This window comes from Schistocerca americana, chromosome X, assembly GCF_021461395.2.
Source record: "Schistocerca americana isolate TAMUIC-IGC-003095 chromosome X, iqSchAmer2.1, whole genome shotgun sequence".
Classification (NCBI taxonomy): Eukaryota; Metazoa; Arthropoda; class Insecta; order Orthoptera; family Acrididae; genus Schistocerca; species Schistocerca americana.
Genome location: NC_060130.1, coordinates 990,190,912 through 990,212,066, shown reverse-complemented (window position 1 = coordinate 990,212,066; position 21,155 = coordinate 990,190,912). Strand labels below are relative to the sequence as shown.

Genomic DNA, 21,155 nt, shown 5'->3' with positions numbered 1-21,155 from the left:
AAAACGAAACATAGTCTTCATATTTGACGATGTTGCCGTGGAAAACCAAGACCAAATTCGAAAATATTTCTGTTTTGGTCGTCATATGGGTGCTGATGTATTTTATCTAAGTCAAACATATTTCAGAATTCCCAAACAGCTTGTTAGGGACAACACAAACCTCATTATAGCCTACAAACAAGACAACCTGAATTTAAAACACATTTACCAAGCACATGTCGGAACGGACATGTTAATGAATGATTTTATAAAGATATGTGCATATTGCTGGAATCATTCACAGTATGGCTTTCTCGTTATTGATAAAACAAGAAAACTGAAACAGGCGAAACTTACAAGAATTTTTGTATATATAGCACAGTAGGAGTGGTTAGTACATCAGTCTACGCTACACCAGGGACAAATTCAAGCATATGTCTACCTCTCAACCCAAGAGGGTGGATGTACACAGACTAAACATTCGATTGTACTTGGATGTGAAAATTCAGGCTATTGCCCATAAAGTTGGAGTTATGCACAGCGAACTCAAGACGTATTACCAGACTCTTCTGAGGATGGTGAATGAGTTAAATGAGCTAGTTAATCAAGTCAGTAAGAAAGTAACCGACTTAATTAACTGAAAAGGTCGATGCTATTCAGGGGAAAATATATGTAGACTTCCTTGTTGTTGAGAAGGGTGATCAGATCAAAGTAAGACGAGGAAGAAAATGAATGGATGTATAAAGCCTCACGCCGTGGAGATGTCTGATTAGTATATGCTGAGAGGTCGACGAAGCAGAAAGTGATTCAGGCGCGTAAAGCAGTTCGTGAGAAATTATGGCTGCTGAGGTTAGGGCATCTGGATTGGCAGCAAACACTAAGAGAGACCTTTATGCCTGTTACTGAATCTCTCCGACAGCTCTCAGCAAAAACAAAAGCACATGATAACGAGGGTGTTCCCATTGATGAATTCATTATTAGTCACACTCCAGGTCAGATAGATAGAACATTCGGCATTACCAGGGGAAGTATGTACAAGTTGGGTATGCATGCCATAACTGTAACTGAAGACAAAATACAGATCGATGATAGACGGTTTGACAGAACACCCAGCTTAATAAATCTTATTTCCCTAAGACCTACCAAAAAACCTGTAAGTTATTCAGTTAATGGTAGGGACTAGTACCGTGAAATACTGCACATGACTGGTGTACACAAGATCACGAAAAGGCTGAGCAACAACAAATATAAAACCACTACGAAGCCAATATCTGAAGGCGAAAACATCAACGATGGCGGCAGCAGCGGTGATAGTACATTGTTTTTGCATGTTCTGGGACACTAGGACAATTTTATAAAAAATAAAAAAAATCTCTAATGACAGCAATTTTTTAAAAAAATAGTATTTTTTACATAATTTTCTTAGTCCCAAAAATTGCCCTATTTTTTACTTTTGTGAAAAACTCGTTTTTTACAATTATTTTCAAAACAAATTTTTGAAAAAGCGTTTTTATAACTTTTTCTTAGCCCCAAATAATACCCTATTTTGGACTGCTGTGAAAAACATGTTTTTTAAAATTGTATTAAAGAATAAGTATATAAAATTATTTACTTTCTGCTTTAGCAGCCATAAGATTATTACGAGCTGTTGTTTGTTAATGTTTTTTGGGATAACACTTATTTACAATTTTACCACATTCACAAGTAACTTTAATTTTCTTACAACCTTTACATACATGAAAATGTCCCCTTATTCGATATTTATCTTTATGAAATTCATCAATACTTTTTTAATCATACAATTACTACTCTGTCTTAATTGTGGCTTGGTGTTGTCCATTTAAATAAAATAAAATTAATGAGAAAAATAATGTTACATTGTTAGCATAAGTAAATAATTAAATTATATTATTTAAACAAAAGTAAATTATATTAAAATTTTTATTTTTTATTTTTTCTGTCCTTAAAATGTTTCAGAAATGCATATAAACATGTAGTTAACACTTTTATAATTTTTTTAAGTTTTTCATTCATTTATATAGAAGCAAATGTTACTAGTTAAAAATTTTCAGTAAGTATTCAGCGTTCTGCATCATATGTGTCTTTTTACCATACATAATTTCATAAGCAAGTGTATCATTTGGAATCTTATCATTAAAAGTTGCACAAACTTACATAGTATTTTCTGTGTAATTGCAACATTCTTTCTACATGTCATATCAATTACATAAAATGGATAATTATTTACAAAACTAAATGCACTAATATCAATATCTGATTTTAGTAAAGTAATTCGTTTAAAATCCAAAAATGCGTCATATGCTTTTAGAAAATTATTTGGCGGATTAATATTCCATATTTATTGAGGAAAATCTTCATTTCTACCATTTTTAAGTAAATATTCTGTAGTTTAACATGGTCAAATAATATGAATCAACTATTTGATTATTTTTACGAGTTCTCTGAAATAAAACAAAAACAAAATAAGGCATATCAAACTCTGTAGAGTTATAGTAATTTGTAGTAGCTAGTTCAAAATTATTTTTACCAGATAATCCAACAACTTCTTCTGTTTGAACTTCAAAAAAAGAAATAGGAATTATAGGATTTTTAAGAATATTTTCACATTATTCAAGTTCGTAATTTGGCTCATGTTTAACAACACATACATGAATTTACATAGATTCTATAATAATTTTACTTTCTTTAGGAAGTGTATCTTTTATTTCAATTCCCCAATCATTTGTATCAGACCAACATAGAATTGCGTCTCCAGAAGACGAACTACCTGTAAAAATTACAATTAAATCTCCTTCCCACATAATTTCTTTATAATTTTTAAAAATCCTCCAAGTAATGGTAATGGACAAAGAACTTCATTTCCTTTACTATTTATTTTTCCTGTATTAATTATATGTCCTTCTAAACTCATTTTGTTAGTAACAGATGAAATTAGATGTAGTACAACAGGTGAAGAAACAAAAGGATGTTTAATTCTAGATATCAGACTAACATAGAATTACGTCTCCAGAAGACAAACTACGTGTAAAAATTACAATTAAATCTCCTTCCCACATAATTTCTTTATAATTTTTAAAAATCCTCCAAGTAATGATAATGGACAAAGAACTTCATTTCCTTTACTATTTATTTTTCCTGTATTAATTACATGTCCATCTAAACTTATTTTGTTAGTAACAGATGAAGTTAGATGTAGTAAAACAGGTGAAGAAATAAAAGGATGTTCAATTCTAGATAAAATGTTATTCCCCTTTCTTATTGTCACAAAGCCAAACAATTTAGTTACATAGTTATCAATTAATTTTTTATTTCATTTTCCATCATAAGTTGGATAATCTGTTCCATCATTTCCAATAATACTAAAATTCATATACAATTGTGCATATTTGGATTAAGCCAACCATCACCAATAATTATTTCAATCTCTGTATCTTTGTTAGGAACATTTAAATTATTTTTGGTTTTCTCATTCACACGGAGTAAAACTGGTAACTTTCAATTTTATTCACGACACAGTCAAAGATTGCTTTAGCTACCACTCATTTATTAAGAAAAAATTTATTAAGGTATTTCTAAAACAACTGATACAGTAGCATAATTAAAGTCAATTAAATTATCATTTTCATCAGTTATAGTAACTTCTAAATCTTGATTTAGATTAAAAAAAGGAACATTTACAGGATATTTTGGTTAATAAATTATTGGTCCACCAAATTTTGCACTATGTTCAAATGATTATTATATCTTACATACATTCCATCAGCAAGATTAAAATTTGTATTTATTAATTCAAAAGGAATTTTTAGGAACATCTTTAGCTACAGCTTTTTCATTAGGTAAAACAACTTGAATATTAAAACTAAGTAAACTTCCAATACTATCTTCTATATCCATATAGAATTTTACATTACTTCCAAAAGTTACTCTGTTTAAAATTTCATCTGCTTTAATGTGTATATTAGGTTTTTATAATGAATAAATTTTTTAAATTTTTTAAAACTATATTGACCTACAGGAATTTCTATTGTTTCATCATCACAATAAAGTTTATTATTTTTTGTTGTAATATTTGGCATTAAAAAAGTTGAATAAAAACCAACTAATGAAATCCAGAATGAGATTTTCACTCTGCAGCGGAGTGTGCGCTGATATGAAACCTCCTGGCAGATTAAAACTGTGTGCCCGACCGAGATACGAACTCGGAACTTTGCCTTTCGCGGGCAACAGCTCCACCATCTGAGCTATCGAAGCACGACTCACGCCCGGTACTCACAGCTTTACTTCTGCCAGTACCTCGTCTCCTACCTTCCAAACTTTACAGAAGCTCTCCTGCGAACCTTGCAGAACTAGCACTCCTGAAAGAAAGGATATTGCGGAGACATGGCTTAGCCACAGCCTGGGGGATGTTTCCAGAATGAGATTTTCACTCTGCAGCGGAGTGTGCGCTGATATGAAACTTCCTGGCAGATTAAAACTGTGTGCCCGACCGAGATACGAACTCGGAACTTTGCCTTTCTCGGTCGGGCACACAGTTTTAATCTGCCAGGAAGTTTCAACTAATGAAATATTTGTATAACTATCACATATTGGAACAGTTAATCTTTTCCTAAGTATACTAGATTCATCACTAAGTTGAAAAAGGCGAATCATTTATTACTGAAAAAAGTTATTAATAAATGAATAAAACAGATTGGGAACCTAAAGTAAGAATTCCAGAAAAGAATTCAAAAAACCAAACATGGCAATCTTTTACCAAATTCTATAAGATGTGCAATAACTGGACCAAGTGGTTGTGGGAAAACAACATTATGTATTGATAATTATATTCTAGATTGGAATAAAATTAATCTTTATATATATATATATATATTCAAAAAGTTTATATCAGCCAAAATATCAAGAATTTATAAAACAAGGTGAATAGCAAATTAGGATTTGGGAGAGCAAAAGAAGCATGGTCAGTATTAAAAGAGCTTCGACAGGATACAAAAAGCAAAACTAATCTCCAACTGATGACACAAAAGGAATGGGAAGAGTATTTCCAAAACTTATTAAATGATGACAGAGAAGAATATCGAGATGAAGGAACAGTGGAAGAAAAAGGACATGAAAATGATGAGATCCAGATTTTAGAAAGTGAAGTACTTCAGGCATTGAGAACAGGAAAGAATGGTAAATCACCGCGACTAGGCAATATCAATCTGGAGTGTCTGAAATATGGTGGTGACAAAATTGTGAAACTGATAACACAGCTCTTCAACAAAATGATACATGGAGATTCAATACCCAACGAGATGAAGCTAGGTTACAGTAATACATTATTTAAGAAAGAGGATTGCAAAATTTGTTCACACTATCGAGGAATTTGTGTTACAAACACATTAATCAGAATTTTTGCGAAAGTAATTAAAAACAAAATGGAAAAAATTTTTGAACCCAAGAAGAACAATGTGGATTCATGGCTGCGAGATCATGTGTAGACCATATTTTCACATTACAACAGATTTTGAAGAAACATAGGGAAAAATCAAAAAATCTAGGATTAATTTTCATAGATCTAGAAAAAGCGTATGATACTGTTCCAAGAAAATTACTTTGGAGAGCACTACATATGGCAAACATAAACCCTTCCTTCATTAAAATAATACAGCAGATGTATAAAGATAACATGTGCCAAGTGAAAGTTGGTAATAAACTTTCACAGAAATTTAGAACAAGTGTAAGTAGGCTGTTTATGTTTTCTTATTGGCAGCGTTATGTAGCGCTCTGTATGAAAATCACTGGCTGTGCTGTGTGCAGTCTGTGGCTAGTTTGCATTGTTGTCTGCCATTGTAGTGTTGGGCAGCTGGATGTGAACAGCGCGTAGTGTTGCGCAGTTGGAGGTGAGCCGCCAGCAGTGGTGGATGTGGGGGGAGAAATGACGGAGTTTTGAAATTTGTAAGACTGGATGTCATGAACTGCTATGGATATTATGATTTTTCAACACTATTAAGGTAAATACATTGTTTGTTCTCTGTTAAAATCTTTCATTTGCTAACTATGCCTGTCAGTAGTTAGTGCCTTCTGTAGTTTGAATCTTTTATTTAGCTGGCAGTAGTGGCGCCCGCTGTATTGCAGTAGTTCGAGTAACGAAGATTTTTGTGAGGTAAGTGATTTGTGAATGGTATAGGTTAATGTTAGTCAGGGCCACTTTTATGAACAAGTACCACAGAAAAAAAATCCAGATGAATACTTAGTTGAAAAAGTTTTAAAAAAGAAAGATAATAAAATTAATATTTAAATGGTTAGATTTGATAATTCACATAACAGTTCGGTAAATAAAGATAAAGTAATTTTATAGTAGATCAATTTGATTAAGACTAATTATATCATTATCAATTGTTATTGTGTATAGTTATCCAAAATATTAAAATAGTTCATATGAAAGACAATCCTTAAATTTTCTTTCAGTTTTTGATACAGATTTATTGAATTCGGATTATAATTCAATCTTAACATTTCTTCACAATTTCGATGTCTATCTTCGATTTTATATAGATGTTTCTGCAAATTTTTTGTTGTGTTCTAGTGTCATAGTGGTTATATTCACTTTCATCGTTTAATTATTTTAAAAGATGAATGTTGGTCTTAAGTTTTCATTATTAATTGTTACTCTCAAATTTTGATATGATCACCTTTCATTTTTATTCTGTCATCTTTCATTTTAATTCTGTCATATTTTAATTATTTCTGTGTTTAATTTATTCAATTCTTGTAGATGTTGTATTCAATTATCTGTGTTTTTTTGGTATGTATAAGCATCAATCATCTCTTTTCTAATACTATATTCACCATGTTTTCTAATTGATGATAAAACTTCATGTTTTAAATTGTTTAGCTTCTTCTTTTTTGATTTTAAAATTAAAAAATATAAACCAGATTCATTGATGAATATACTTTGTTTAACAATTCTTGTTGTGGACTCGCAAAATGCAATCCTCAAAATAATAGCAAAATTTGCTTGATCAACGTAAGCTTGTTGTTGAACATATCTACAATCAATTCCATTTCAGAGAAATATTTTTTATTAGTTCTGCAAAAAATAAACAGTAGCTGAAATTTGTTGTTTGAATTTATGATTAAATTAAATTAGATAATTTCACTCTTTTCATAAATCTAATAACAACTATTTTTCATTTGATCCTTTATTTGATAGAAATCGACAATTTCTAAATCAGGACTATGAATCTAATGATGATTAACAAGATTCTGATGATTCTTATTTTTTAAATAATTTATATGAATAACTTAAAATTAAAATTTAAAAAATTACAAAAATTATTAATTTTAAAAAAATTATTAAAATTATTAAAATTTAAAACATTATAAAAATTGTTATAATATATTTTGTATAATTGTAATAAATTTATTTCTATATAAATTGAGCTCATTCAAGTTCAACAAGATTGTTCTGTGAAAACTAAATTTTTTAAATATTGCAATACTGAAAATTCAATTGATAATTTCAATTTACAAAAGTATACAAAAGGTGGTTATAGAAATATTTAAAGACCATTTTTAAATAAATATCATGTAGAAAATTACAGTATAAAACCGAATTCATTGTGCATGTGAAAAAGTGTTGGTACATATTATTTTAAGGAGCATATAAGATTATATCCAAGTAAAGAATGTGCGAAAATGGAAAATGAATATGCAGTGAATAATAAATAACTTAAAACTGAAGAAAGAAGAAATGTAAAATTTGACAAGAAAGCTTTAACTCTAAATAATAATTATCTACCAATCTATTAAATAATTATCATTTCTATTTAATAGAAATAATTTTTATATAAATCCATCACATGAAGATAAACATAATAATAACTGTAAGAAATGTACCTTAGAAAATATGAAGAATAAGAAAGCTTTAACTCTAAATAATAATTATCTACCAATCTATTAAATAATTATCATTTCTATTTAATAGAAATAATTTTTACAAATCGAATGAATTTTTTTGTAATAAATATAACTGATTGTAATACTAATTGTTGAACAAAATAATAAACCAATTGTTCATAAACTAATTGATTGTTAAACTCATTCTCTTTTTGATTATTTACTTATTAAATAATAATCTTTATCCATCTATTAAATAATTATCACTTTAATCAAAAAAATATTTTTTACAAATCTAATAATTTTTTGTAATAAATGAAAGAGCAAAATGGAAAGTAACATTGCTGCTTAACTAGAACAAGTTGCTTATCAACTACGATATACTGTTGTAACAATTCATGAATTTTGTAGAATAAATAATTTATGAGGATATTCAAGTTTACATTAAGGTGATTTCATTAGACTTATTATTAGTATGTATTATTGCCTATTCATTTGATGATGAAGATGAAAGTTAACAAGTGTATCCATTAAAAATAACAAATATAAAGAGGAAAAACATATAAATCTATTTTACTTCAAGAAAGATAATAATTCACATTATTGTTATATAAAAAATTTATCTAGACTTGTATCAAGTCAAATAACTAAACATACTGAAGTACAATATATTTTATGTTCACTACATTTTAATAGTAAAGAAAAATTACATGAGCACACAAGAAATTGTTTATCTGATAAACCATTAAAAGTTGAAATGCCAGGTGAAGGAGAATTTACATATATTTACGAAATTATCACAATTTACACAATTTACACAACAAGTTCCATTTGTTATTTATACTGATTTTGAAAGTTTACTCTTAAAAATGGATAATTGTGAACCAAATCCTACAACACCATATACAATGATATATCAAAAACATGAAGCAATCGGATTTTGTTATTATATTAAATATATATATATGGAAATTACGAAGATCCTGTAGTTTTTAGAGGACCAAATTCACATCTTTTTGTAAAAGAACTTGGTTGTGATAATAAAGAAATAGAATTAATACCAAACAATGAAAATAAATATATTACTTTTAGTAAACATACAAAAACTTTTAAAATGAGATTTAAAGATACATTTATATTTTATGGCTTCTTCACTTGATAAACTTTCTTCAAATTTGAAGAAAAAGCAAGTAAAAAATATTAAAAAGCATGTTTCTCCAGAACTATTTAACTTCACAATGAGAAAAGGTGTTTATCCATATGATTACATGGATTCTTGAACAAAATTTGAAGAAACACAATTAGCAACAAAAGATAAATTTTATAGTGGTTTATATAATTGTGACATAAGTGGTGAAGATTATGAACATGCAAAATTGGTTTGGGAAAAACTCAATATTTAAAATCTAGGTGAATATCGAGATTTATATCTTAAAACTGATGAATTATTGTTAAGTGATTTTTTTGAAAGTTTAAAAAATTATGTATAAATACATATAATTGAGATCCTTCTTGATATTTTACAGCACCAGGTTTATCTTGGGATGCAATGTTAAAAATTACTAATCAAAATCTTGAATTATTACATGATTATGATATGCTTCTAATGGTTGAAAATGGAATAAGAGGTGGAATTTCACAATGCTGTAAAAGATATGTAAAAGTAAGTAATAAATATTTAAAAGATTATAATAATAAAGAAATATCAAATTATACAATGTATCTAGATGCAAATAAAATATATGGATTTGCTATGAATCAGTATTTAACATATGGCGGATTTAAATGGGATGAAACAAATAATTTTAATTGTACAAGAATAAGTGAAATGTCAAACAATAGTCGAGATGGTTAGATATTTAAAGTAGATCTAGAATATCCAAAAGAGTTACAAGATTTACATAATGATTTACCATTAGCTTCTGAATCAAAACTTGTTCCGGGTACAAATGAAAGTAAATTAATAACTACTTTAGATAACAAGTGTACTTATGTTGTTCATTATAGAAATCTTAAACAATATTTATTCTTTAGAACGAAACTTACAAAAATACATAAAGTTTTAAATTTTCAACTATCTGATTCATTAAAGAAGTATATAGATCCAAATATGCAGTTAAGAACCAAAGCTACAATTGATTTTGAAAAAGATGTCTATAAATTAATGAATAATTCTGTATTTGCTAAAGCAGTGGAAGATATAAGAAATAGACAAGATATAAAATTAGTTTCAAATAGTAAAATACGTGATAAACTTGTAGCTAAACCAAATATTAATCATAGAACTATATTTAATCAAAATATAGCTGCTATCCATGTGAAAAAAATTAAAATAATATTTAATAAAGCTATTTATGTTGGATTAAGTATATTTGATTTATCAAAAGAATTAATGTATGATTCTCATTATAGAGTTATGAAACCTAAATATGGAGAAAATATTGAATTATGTTATCAAGATACAGATAGTTATATTTACAATATTAAAACAGAATATTTCTGTAAAGATGTGAAATCAGTGAGTCATTATTTTAATACAAGTGATTATCCAACAGATAACATATGTAATATTCCACAAGTAAACGAAAAAGTTGTTGGTAAAATGAAAGATGAATGTAATGGAAAAATAATCGAAGAATTTTGTGGCTTAAGAGCATAAATGTATGCTGATTAAGTTAGTAACAAAATAGAAAAGAAAAATTAAAGCAATTAAAAAATGTGTTGTTAAAACAACATAACGTTAAAGATAATAAAGAGTGTTTAGTTATGAATAAAGAACAATATAGAAAATTTAATTTAGTTAAAAGTGAAAAACAAGAAATAGATATTATTATATATAAATGTGTTAAAATTTATTCTATATAAATGGAGACTACAATCTAGAAGCTCAATGATGTTAGTGTCACGAAAGAGATTAAAAAAATAACTGAACTAGAGATAAATGTTTTATATAATGTTACTGACTATGAATATTTAAATACTAGATATGGTGAAAAAATTTTTATGCACCTTAATAATGAATTTGAAGTTATTTTGCCAAATAGATATTACAAATTAATTGATCCTTGGGAACTCGAAGTAATTAAAAAACGACAAATGGAAATGAAATATAAAGGCATGAAGAAACTTTAAAAAAAAATGAATTTCATGATATAGAGTTCACAATTAGAAATTTTTAAAAAATTATTTTTCTCAGCAATTTAAACACGATTTTTGACAAAAGGCAAAAATAGCACAATTTTTGGGGCTAAGAAAAAGTTGCAAAAAGTGCTTTTTTTACTCATTCCTATAAAAAATGCGTTTTTCACAAAATTCAAAAATAGGATTTTTTTGGGGCTAAGAAAAAGTTATAAAAATGCGTTTTTAAAAATTTGTTTTGAAAGTAATTTTGAAAAACGAGTTTTTCACAAAAGTCAAAAAAAGGACAGTTTTTGGGACTAAGAAAATTATGTAAAAATGCTGTTTTTAAAAAATTGTTTTTTAAAGATAATAGTTAATTACCTAATTTATTTAGTTACATTACATTCACCTATGAGAAATGTATGTAAAAGAAATGAGTTTTTATCATAGCTACTATTATATTATTTTATTATATTATATTATTATTAGGTAAAAGGGATAGTAGATTCTTTTTGTATCTTCTGGGATATTAGGACAATTTTGTGAAAAATAAGAAAATCGTGAGTGATGCAGTCACGAGAAATTTTTTATTTTTTATAAAATTGTCCTAGTGTCGCAGAACATACAGAAACAAACTACTGGTGATGGTACTTACATTGAACATGAAGCAGTGATCATTCGAATCCAGCAGTGTAATAAATTATGACAACCCCAACGAATTAATAGATCGACTACAGCTGCTCATGGCATCAGCTCCTGCAGGTAATACAGCTCATTCAAATGAGGTTGTTTCAATAATCTCAGAGCTTCGAGACAGAGGTATCATCGAATAAGTATGCAGACAGTAGTTCGAGAACTGCACAAGCCAGGATGCGAAACATACCCTGGCAGGCAGGTTATGATTCATGGACTCGATGACTTGTGGCAAGTAGACCTTGTAGATATGAGACAATATTAACATGAGAATAATGGATTCAAATGCATTTTAATGGTTATTGATACATACTCCAAATTTGCCTGGGCATTTCCTGTCAAAACAAAAACAGAGGGAAATCTTGTTGATGTTTTTGAGTGTTTGCTACAGACAGGAACGATTCGATGCCCGGACAATCTCCAAACCGATCATGGTGGGGAGTTCTACAATGGCTATTTCAAGACAGTGATGCAGCAGTATGTAATACATCACTACTCGATATTCACTCACCTGAAGTCGAGTATCATGCAGTGCTCGAACAGAACAATAAAAGGTCGAATGTGGATGCATTTTAACATTTGCAGCTCATACAAATGGACAGATATCTTCCTATAAATAATTGCTCAATATAATAGAACCGAACATAGCACAATAAAAATGAGACGAATCAACGTTTGTGATAATGGACTCATGGATATGGTGTACTATCACATTAAGATGCTGGATCCACGCAAACATAAATTTAATGAAAGTGATTTGGCGAGTTTCTCAAAACACATAACGGCATTTGAGAAATCATACCTACCGAACTGGTCAACTGAGATGTTTACAGTTTCAAAGGTGTAGCGAACGAATCCTAGAACTTATATATTGAAACACAGTAAAGGCGAAGGAATTGAGGGCTCCCTTCTACACCGAGGAGATGCAGAAAAGCTCAGAACCAGATGTTTTTCTCGTGGAGAGATTCATAAGACAAAGGGGAAATAAAGCACTAGTCAAATGGCTCGGTTTTCCTGCTACACAAAACATATGGATTGATGCAGGTGAGCCGGCCATTGTGGCCAAGAGGTTATAGGCACTTCAGCCTGGAACCGCGCGACCGCTATGGTCGCAGGTTCGAATCCTGCCTCGAGCATGGATGTGTGTGATGTCCTTAGGTTATTTAGGTTTGAGTAGTTCTAAGTTCTAGGGGACTGATGAACTCAGATGTTTAGTGCCATAGTGCTCAGTCCCATTTGAACCATTTTGATGCAGGCGATTTGCTATATAATGGGCATGCATTGTCCACGACCACCACAGTGGCCTAACATGCGTGCTAGAAAACACAGTAGAGGAGGAGGTGGAGTTGTAGACAAACTACCTGTGCAATTATACATCCTGGGTATAACTACTGCTGGGCCAGACAAAGCTTCAGAAACAGTTGGCACGAAGCGATAAGGGAGTCAATCTGCTGGACGAAGTGTGTATGGAACACGACATTGCATACACAGCAAAAAAGGTCTATCAAGTCGTCACATTGCAGATAGGATTTTAGTTGCTAATGTTAAGGCGATACCGAGAAGAAGGGATATTGGTATAGGTCAACACATCGCAGCATTTGCGGCTGATAAAACCATGCATGGAAAAATCAAGTTGGGTTTAGGCGTGATGAATTTTATACAAGTTATGAACGCTGCACGTTGCGCACTAAACAAGAAGAAGAACAAGAACAAGAAGAGTTGTTGAGCTAAGTCGGGACAAGTTGCATAAGAGGAGCAACAAAATGCGCCTTTCCGGTACCGGGAATCGAACCCGGGCCTCCTGGGTGAGAGCCAGGTATCCTAGCCACTAGACCACACCGGATAACGACGCCAGTGCTCCTCCAGCGAACACCCTGACAGCTACATATGCAGCTAAAAACGCAATGAAGCAGAAAGATTCCCGAACAAGAAGAACAGGATTGGTTAAAGCACCTCATATTCTACCAATACCCAAGACAAAACAGCAGGTTTATTCCTTTCCTCATCCCGGCCCTCTCCGCGCTCTCGATGGTAGGTTCCCTCGCTGGTGGGGCTGCAGCTATCACTCGAACGGTCAAGAACGCGCAAAATTCCCAAGCCCAGTTAGAAGAGGCTAGAAGACATAACCGTGTGATGGAACCCACAGTCATCGGAAAAGGACTATACTTGAAGCCGTACAGGAAGGGTCTTGGTCTATTCAGAATTAAAAAATGGTCCATTAGTGGCCTTGCCAAATCAACCACTCACAAATACAGACCTTCTTAAGTTTGTTAGACATAAGTTCAAAAAACCAAGATTCCGTGGTGTGTTTATGCAGGATACGTTACCGAAGGCTATGTGGAAAACTGGTGAATGCGGTATTATGAATTTAGATGTTGCTGGAGGCCCTGGCACCCATTGGGTGGCATATGTTAAAAAAGACGTGGATACTGTCTACTATTTAGACTCATTTGGTGACCTGCAGCCACCAGAAGAATTACAGGAATACTTCATTCACAGAAGACATGTACTCTACGACTATCGACGCTATCAGGACTTTAATACACACCTCTGCAGACATCAATGCATCATGTTTCTCTTGACGTTTACAAAGAAGAAGAAGAAGAAGAAGAAGAAGAAGGACGCTATATAAGGAGGAGGTTTAAACATTCATTCATCAGTTGAGGTTCAGATGCAATGTCATACACTTTGACGTTAAAAGGGCGATCACCTGTATTGCATGCACATTACTTCCTGTCAATTGATTTGAGCGCTGGTCACTGCAGTATTGCATTGATTGATCTGGAGACGTACAACAGCATCCCGAATATCACTGAGATTAACAATAAACTGCATCTCGATATTCATGGTCAAAAAGATATTCTGGAGATAGAACCTGGTGCACACAATACCGTCTATTTAAACGAAGTCTTAAAACAGTCTGGAAAAGGTGTTGAACTACACTCCTGGAAATGGAAAAAAGAACACATTGACACCGGTGTGTCAGACCCACCATACTTGCTCCGGACACTGCGAGAGGGCTGTACAAGCAATGATCACACGCACGGCACAGCTGACACACCAGGAACCGCGGTGTTGGCCGTCGAATGGCGCTAGCTGCGCAGCATTTGTGCACCGCCGCCGTCAGTGTCAGCCAGTTTGCCGTGGCATACGGAGCTCCATCGCAGTCTTTAACACTGGTAGCATGCCGCGACAGCGTGGACGTGAACCGTATGTGCAGTTGACGGACTTTGAGCGAGGGCGTATAGTGGGCATGCAGGAGGCCGGGTGGACGTACCGCCGAATTGCTCAACACGTGGGGCGTGAGGTCTCCACAGTACATCGATGTTGTCGCCAGTGGTCGGCGGAAGGTGCACGTGCCCGTCGACCTGGGACCGGACCGCAGCGACGCACGGATGCACGCCAAGACCGTAGGATCCTACGCAGTGCCGTAGGGGACCGCACCGCCACTTCCCAGCAAATTAGGGACACTGTTGCTCCTGGGGTATCGGCGAGGACCATTCGCAACCGTCTCCATGAAGATGGGCTACGTTCCCGCACACCGTTAGGCCGTCTTCCGCTCACGCCTCAACATCGTGCAGCCCGCCTCCAGTGGTGTCGTGACAGGCGTGAATGGAGGGACGAATGAAGACGTGTCGTCTTCAGCGATGAGAGTCGCTTCTGCCTTGGTGCCAATGATGGTCGTATGCGTGTTTGGCGCCGTGCAGGTGAGCGCCACAATCAGGACTGCATACGACCGAGGCACACAGGGCCAACACCCGGTATCATGGTGTGGGGAGCGATCTCCTACACTGGCCGTACACCACTGGTGATCGTCGAGGGGACACTGAATAGTGCACGGTACATCCAAACCGTCATCGAACCCATCGTTCTACCATTCCTAGACCGGCAAGGGAACTTGCTGTTCCAACAGGACAATGCACGTCCGCATGTATCCCGTGCCACCCAACGTGCTCTAGAAGGTGTAAGTCAACTACCCTGGCCAGCAAGATCTCCGGATCTGTCCCCCATTGAGCATGTTTGGGACTGGATGAAGCGTCGTCTCACGCGGTCTGCACGTCCAGCACGAACGCTGGTCCAACTGAGGCGCCAGGTGGAAATGGCATGGCAAGCCGTTCCACAGGACTACATCCAGCATCTCTACGATCGTCTCCATGGGAGAATAGCAGCCTGCATTGCTGCGAAAGGTGGATATACACTGTACTAGTGCCGAGATTGTGCATGCTCTGTTGCCTGTGTCTATGTGCCTGTGGGTCTGTCAGTGTGATCATGTGATGTATCTGACCCCAGGAATGTGTCAATAGAGTGTCCCCTTCCTGGGACAATGAATTCACGGTGTTCTTATTTCAATTTCCAGGAGTGTATGTGCAAACATCAATACACTTACATCTGAAATAAGAACTGCAAATGCAACGATTGACGTTCACTGGAAAGGTTGCCTTCTGGGATTCACAAAACTGCAGATTTTGAAGAACGATCCAAGTAAATTTTAAAAGTCCAATCAGACAGTGGACGTACTCCCAGTCAGCACAATATGCGTCGCGTGTAACATTGCAAGGAACTCCTATCTCAACGATAGTCTCATTCACACTATTAACGCATTCTTCCCCTCAGATGCAATGGGGTACAAGATTGTTGAGACCCCTGTCAATGCAATATACCTTCCGGTGACAGCTCAGACATTGCTGCATATTGTGGACCAGAATTATCAACTTGTTGACTTTTGCGGTGAGGAAATCATTGTACAATTACACCTAAGACAGGATGGGTGTACAGTATAAAACAATTACACGCAATCCACAGTGAGCCACTTCGCTACCGATCAGCAAAGTAATAACACCTGTGAAGTACGAGTTTCTTAAATCGGTTGTTCTGAAGTCGCGCAATGATGTCATCACTCAATACAACCAATCCAGTAGAGTATTGTGAGAGAATTATACATCAGGATACTTCTCTCATAAACCTTACACTTTATTCACGTTTAACAAGAATGATAAAATCCGGATTGTTATCCAGCACCAAGACGCACTCACACTTCCTTGCAAGACTTTCATATATCTAGAGGGTTCATTCAAGAAAACCTATGGCAGCTATGCAGTGGGATCCAAGCTGACAAGGAATGCTTTAGCATTCCTCATCCAAGAGATATGATATGAACTCAATAGCTCTGAGATCGAGCGTACATGCAATGTAGGTGTAACATCAACCCTTAAAACATACATCTCGGCATCACCAGCAGATCTGCATAGTTTAGAAAATGCAGGATGGTTCATAGACGAGCCAGAGGATAGAGCAGTTGAAGAGTACAGGCGATTTACTGCTTATGGGATGCTTTGACGACATGAGGTAAATTATTATGAACGCTAAACAGGAACTTATTCTGGTGCGGAGTGTGACGGACAATAATTCATACATTCAAGAAGCTCAAGAGGAGAATATGATCACAATCAACAAGACAATATGGAAAATATCTCACATCAGTGTGTCTGACAAGGAGCATTTGAAGCTTTTAAAAGTCCTGAATTCAGGTACATTTCTGTCACTGACATTCCGCTCTTGGGAAATTTTCGAGTACCCAGTGTTACCGACAGTGAGCAGACAAACATGAGCTATTAAGACCTCCAGCCATCTAGAGACACCCAGTTTCATCATGCTCACGTTTCAGACTGATAGAAGAGCTAATACAGGAAATGATTCCATCGTCTTCAATAACAGCAAGTTAACAAATGCCAAAGTCTACCTTAACTCAGAATTCTACCCATATGACAATGTACATCTGCAGTGGAATCAAACTGTATACTGCCTAGCGTATGACATGTATGCAAGGTTTCGCCCTTCTTACTATGAAATTGCTGAAGGAGAGGGAGGGGGGTGTCTACTCGGCCCATGTCAGTTCAAAGAGCTTTCACTGATCATTGTAATAGACTGCTCTAAAGAGAATGAGATAATTAAGACTGGACCTATAGATGTGTGAATCGAATTTGAATCATTGACAAATTTCCCGGAACGCACTGCCGTGTATGCTTTAGTTCTACACAATCGTGTAATCAACTACTATCCACTCACAGATGTTGTGCAGCGAGCTGTATAAATGAATACGTACTGCCCAGTACATACGTCATTTAATGAGGCTTGCACCAAGTGAACATCATTGTGGATGCTCAAGGATTCTATGACTGTGAGCGACGCCATTTCATATTTAAAGATGTTGCGTTTGTAGTGTACTCACAAGACACTGGAATAATAGAGACATTCGCTGCAAATATCTCATCACCAAGACCCTTCAAGCAAGTTATGTGTACTAAAACGAGGAAGAGCGCAAAGTTGTTAACTCATTTCTACCATGGAATTCATTGAGATGATCCTGGCATGCCCTATAAAGATATGCTGACTGCGCTTAAATTATTCGATCACATGCGCACCATAGCATACCTGAAGGCAAAGGATAAAATCTCCTGGATGCGACGAATATTTAAATTTGCTTCTATTCAAGAATTGGAATTCTATGGCTGTCCATCTATCCATCGACTCAAGAACATTTATCAAAAAAGTGTTATTGTACCTACATATGAGACTGTAAAATTACTTTTAATTTGGATGAGAAATAAATAATTTTTTATTCTTCCATAACAATACCTGTTTTCTTTCTTTCTGTGACACCCACGTCTGTAGCAACTAAGTTTATTGGTTATACTGTACCTGAGATGCATTCCACTGGAACCGTCTGGGGCACATACCTCAGCCTTTGAGCGCAGTTTCCCCTGATGAGTAACTCTATCTACGTCATTAATAACGAGCTCTCACCTCACCTGCGTGAAAGAAACTCAAAGTGACAGCTCAGATGCGATGCGTCATGTACAAGCCACGTGCACGTGACTGCTGCCGCAATGGGCCCGAAAGTGAGAGCTCAGGTGCGCTGCCTGCACATGATCGTCACCGCCATATGCAGTCCAAGGCGTGCCATTCAGAAATCATTGTTTTAAAGCAACATATCTTATAGGCATGTTCATTGCAATGTGGACCTACCCACGCCTTGTACAAAAAAAACTTTTGTCATATTTAACTAAAAAGAATGATGATTGATGGTTGAAATAATAACATTCGACATTTTTAGATTAAAATAAGTTAATTTATTATTGAATTCAGATTTTTTAAGTGTTTACGAAATATCAGTTTACAGATACAAGATTCAGTTTTCACATGATATCAGTTTACAGATACATGATTGAGATTTACAATTTTTGATGAAAAATATCAATGTTCTGATGCTTGAAGATACGTGTTTCAGATTTTACATTATTCAGAAATAAGAGCATTCTGCTCAGATACATTATTGACATTTAGATTGTACAGGGTGGTCCAATGATCGTGATCAGGCCAAATATCTCACAAAATAAGCATCAAAAGAAAAAACTACAAAGACGAAACTTGTTTAGTTTGAAGAGGGAAACCATATGGCGCTGCCATAGGTCAAACGGATATTAACTGCGTTTTTTTTTTTTTTAAATAGGAACCCACATTTTATATTGCATGTTCGTGTAGTATGTAAAGAAATATGAATGTTTTAGTTGGACTACTTTTTTCACTTTGTGACAGGTGGCGCTGTAATAGTCACAAACATATGGCTCGCAATTTTAGAAGAACAGTTGGTAACAGGTAGGTTTTTTAAATTAAAATACAGAACGTAGGTATGTTTGAACATTTTATTTCGGTTGTTCCAATGTGATACATGTACCTTTGTGAACTTATCATTTCTCAGAACGCATGCTATTACAGCGTGATTAAAATGGTTCAAATGGCTCTGAGCACTATGGGACTCAACTGCTGTGGTCATAAGTCCCCTAGAACTTAGAACTACTTAAACCTAACTAACCTAAGGACAGCACACAACACCCAGCCATCACGAGGCAGAGAAAATCCCTGACCCCGCCGGGAATCGAACCCGGGAACCCGGGCATGGGAAGCGAGAACGCTACCGCACGACCACGAGATGCGGGCACAGCGTGATTACCTGTAAATACCACACTAATGCAATAAATGCTCAAAATGATGTCCGTCAACCTCAGTGCATTTGGCAATACGTGTAACGACATAACTCTCAAGAGCGAGTAGTTCGCCTTCCATAATGTTGATGCAAACATCTGTCATCGTCCTGTAATTTCTCTTGTGCCCAGTGGCAGAACTGTACATGATGTTCAAAGTCGTCGCCATGCAATGCCTGGTGCATAGAAATATGGTATGGGTTCGTTTGACGCTTATTTCGTGAGACATTTGGCCCGATCACTATCAATGAACCACCCTGTATACAGGTTGGTCCATTGATAGTGTCTGGGCCAAATATCTCACGAAACAAGCATCAAACGAAAAAACTACAAAGAAAGTAACTCGTCTAGCTTGAAGGGGGAAACCAGATGGCACTGTGGTTGGCCCGCTAGATGGCGCTGCCATAGGTCAAACGGATACCAACTGCGTTTTTTTAAATAGGAACCCCCATTTTTATTACATATTCATGTATTAAGTAAAGAAATATGAATGTATTAGTTGGATCACTTTTTTTTGCTTTGTGATAGATGGCGCTGTAATAGTCACAAACATAGGGCTCACAATTTTAGACGAACAGTTGGTAACAGGTAGGTTTTTTAAATTAAAATACAGAACGTAGGTATGTTTGAACATTTTATTAAGGTTGTTCCAATGTGATACATGTACCTTTGTGAACTTATCATTTCTGAGAAGGCATGCTGTTACAGCGTATCACGTAACCCTCCGCCAGGTATTTGCTTCGTGATACATTACCCATGTTAAAATGAACCATTTACCAACTGCAGAAAAGGTCGATATCGTGTTGTTGTATGGCTATTTTGATCAAAATGCCCAGCGGGGTGTGCTATGTATGCTGCTCGGTGTCCTGGACGACATCATCCAGGTGTCCGGACCGTTCGCCCAATAGTTACGTTATTTAAGGAAACAGGAAGTGTTCAGCCACATGTGAAACGTCAACCACGACCAGCAACAAATGATGATGCCCAAGTAGGTGTTTTAGCTGTTGTCACGGCTAATACAACAATCAGTAGCAGACAAATTGCGCACGGATCGTGGCTCTCAAAAACGTCAGTGTTGAGAATGCTACATCAACATCGATTGCACCCGTACCATATTTCTATGCACCAGGAATTGCTTGGCGACGACTTTGAACGTCATGTAGAGTTCTGCCACTGGTCACAAGAGAAACTATGGGACGATGACAGATTTTTTGCACGCATTCTCTTTAGCGGCGAAGCGTCATTCACCAACAGCAGTAACGTAAACCGGCATAATATGCACTATTGGGCAACAGAAAATCCACGATGGCTGCGACAAGTGGAACATCAACGACCTTGGCGGGTTAATGTATGGTGCGGTATTATGGGAGGAAAGATAATTGGCCCCCATTTTATCGATGCCAATCTAAATGCTGCAAT

General features: G+C 35.0%; 1 non-coding gene across 1 annotated transcript; it reads right to left on the bottom strand.

Moving 5' to 3' along the window:
* Positions 1 to 13,465: 13,465 nt before the first annotated feature.
* Trnae-cuc lies at positions 13,466 to 13,537 on the bottom strand. Its single transcript has one exon. It is a non-coding gene; the product is annotated as a tRNA-Glu (tRNA).
* Between the last annotated feature and the right edge of the window lie 7,618 nt (positions 13,538 to 21,155).